At 39.4% G+C, this 3,132-nt stretch overlaps 1 pseudogene across 1 annotated transcript; it reads left to right on the forward strand.

Moving 5' to 3' along the window:
• Positions 1 to 1,357: 1,357 nt before the first annotated feature.
• Positions 1,358 to 2,224, forward strand: LOC309831674 (transmembrane protein 41B-like; annotated as a pseudogene). Its single transcript has one exon. The product of its transcript is annotated as a transmembrane protein 41B-like (transcript).
• The last annotated feature ends 908 nt before the right edge of the window (positions 2,225 to 3,132 follow it).

A 3,132-nucleotide genomic window follows, 5' to 3' on the forward strand; every position in this document is an offset into this window, starting at 1 on the left:
TTCTAGCCTGAGCTCTTCTCTTTGTTGCCAGGCCTTTTAAAAGAGGTCAGAAGCAGCCAACAGACATTTATTTTTTTTTCCCCACCATTTCTGCTGGTGTTATTGGCTCACTTGGCCCATAATCTACCCATCCAAGTGTCAAAGGTACATTTGCCACTGTTTTGCCACACCATAAAAAATGTGACCCCCTTTTACATTCTGCAATGTCTGTATCCTTGAAACTATCAAATAAATGCACCTAGTTACGTTTCTGTTACATATAGTACTCTACTTTCACATACCAAATTTTATTAGTTAGGGTATAGGTTCAGCTGCATGAAATACAAACCTGAGCTAACATACCTTTAAAAAGATAGAAGATAGTTTCCCTCTCCCATAGAGCAGCAGCAGGATAGAAGAAGGAGGGATAAACAGTACAGCCCCTTCCCTTAAGGACATGTCTTTAGAAGTATCACAAATCATTTTCCCTCACAACTTCCAGGCTGGAACATAATGACGTGGCCATGGTTCAGTGGAAAGAAAGCTGGGAAATGGATGGCCATGTGCCCAGCTAAAAAAAATCCCAGGGTTCTCCTGCTGTAGAGAGAGAGAGACTAGAAATCAGGGACAACCAGTCTCCTCTACTACTCTTCCCCAAGTCTTGCCCCATATTCAACGGAGAATATTCAAACTAATTCTAAGACAGAATTTCCTCCATAATTTTCCCAGTCAAGACTGATGATGAATAAAATCAGTTCCTCTATGTCCTGACTTTCAAGGCTCCTTAATCACACTTCGTTCAAAGCCAAGCTCAAATCTCATCTCTTTCATAAAATCTCAGGCTGCTCCAGCCTGATCTCTCCATTCTCTGCACTCTCAGTGAGACAGTTTAGCACTTGATTGTTCTCTACTTTTTCGTATGTGTGTTTTCTCTAAAAAGAATGATCCTGTGCTCATTACAAGAAAGTTCCATGATTTATCATCCTTCTTTTTTGGCTCCACAATATGTGTTGAGGTGTTAATAGCCTAGAGAGTGCTTAACAAAAATGATTGATGGATCAGAATCCTAAGTCATTAAACACACAAGAATTATGAGGGCGATAACAAAACTACAGTGAAGAATCTTTATTTTCTCTGATGCCGTGTTTGGGGTTGGATTCCTCTTACAATTAAATTTCTAAGCGTTCACAAAGACATTATTTCTTTTTAAAAACATGTATTTCGACTGTGCTCGCGGGCCTGAGGTCGTCTCCGGTGAGGCGGTCGTCCTGAAAGCAGCTGCGGCTCTGGCCCCTGGGCGTGGTAAGGAGCCTGCCGCGTGCTTGCTGTTACGGGGCCGCAGCATCACCCCGCTTCCTCCACCTTCCCTGCAGCAGCCATGGCGAAAGGCAGAGGTGACGAAAGATCGCACGCGGGGCGCTCCATACGACCCCTCGGGGGACAAGGCAGCGGGGCCGCGGGGTCCCTCGGCGCCAGGCAGCGGAGACCACCTGAAGGAGAAAGCCTGTGCAGAAGCTGGGTCAGCAAGGATGTCGCTTCTTTATATTGGTGTCCATTTTCTTTTCTGCAGCTTTTGTTATGTTTTTGGTATATAAAAATTTTCCTCAGCGTAGTGAAGAAGGAGTGAATATGAAGGTTCCCAGAGATATGGATGATGCCAAGGCTCTAGGAAATGTTTTATCCAAATATAAGGACACCTTTTATGTACAAGTACTTGTAGGTTATTTTGCTACATATATTTTCTTGCGAATATTTGCTATTCCGGGCTCTGTATTTCTCAATACACTCTCAGGGTTTCTTTATCCCTTTCCACTAGCCTTATTTCTTGTTTGTTTGTGTTCTGGACTCGGTGCCTCATTCTGCTATATGCTCTCCTCTTTAGTCGGGAGGCCGGTTGTATATAAATACCTAACTGAGAAAGCAGTAAAATGGTCACGGTAGGTTGAACGTCACAGAGAACATCTCATTAACTACATTATATTTTTGAGAATAACACCATTTCTGCCTAATTGGTTTATTCATGTCTCCTGTGATAAACGTGCCATTGAAAGTTCTTTTTACTGGCACTTTTCGAGGTGTTGCATCTCCCTCTTTTGTAGCAATTAAGGCAGGAACAACACTGTACCAGCTTACAACAGCAGGGGAAGCCGTTTCCTGGAACTCAGTATTTGTTCTAATGATTTTGGCTCTTCTTTCTATTCTGCCAGCGATCTTCCAAAAAACACTAAAGCAGAAATTTGAGTGAATAATCCTCTGGGTTTTAGTTTTCCTATCATCATCATCATCTCTCAGGATTGGCAGATTTATGTGTTAAAATCACTTCTTCAGTAAATGAAACAGGAATTTGTAAAATAAAATTTCCTATCAGGTGGTTAAAATAATGCATTTAAGTGGCAAAGGAGAGAAGTAAAAATGGAAATTGGTATACCATGAAAAGTGCCGTCAGTAGTTATGATAGACATCTCCTAAATTACTATTCCAAGGCCATAGATAATAAATGTAGCAGCATAGTAGGAAATTCTTGACCCAACTGATTAGCCCAATATATTTCATGAACTGGCCAGAAATACTTACCCTTTACTTGATAATTTAATATTTTTCTCTCTATTCCACACTATAACTAAAACAGAACAAATACAAAATTCAAAAGCAAAGATACAATATTGCTATTCTGACTGTTGTTGGCCTTCTTTCAGAGCATAAACTTGAAAACTAAAGCTCAAAAGAGATTTACATTTTCTTCCTTTTTACCTTTGAGGTAATAGACTTGTTTAGAAGTTGCTTCTTAGTGGACTACTGAATTTGGAAAAGATATCAAGTTATATCTATTTAGTGAATTTTATTTTTGTCTTCTTCTGTTCTAGATTATCATGGATTAGTCTGAAATTTAAAATTCTGACCAGTCTGTTTTCATCTGTTTCCTAGCTTTCAAAATATTTCCACTGTGCATATACAGAACGGCAATTACATGATAATTGTATCATATTGGTGTTGATAATTTATATTCAGATAATATTTTGTTACACAGTACCCCTTTACTATCTCAAAAGGGGATCAAAAAAGCAAACATTCAAAGTATGCAGTTTTTAGATGTTAGATTAATTAGATTCCTTTATATTTTGAAACAAAAGCAGTGTCAGTACAACACTTAAG

This window comes from Grampus griseus, assembly GCF_964374135.1.
Source record: "Grampus griseus genome assembly, chromosome: 13".
In the NCBI taxonomy this organism is placed as follows: Eukaryota; Metazoa; Chordata; class Mammalia; order Artiodactyla; family Delphinidae; genus Grampus; species Grampus griseus.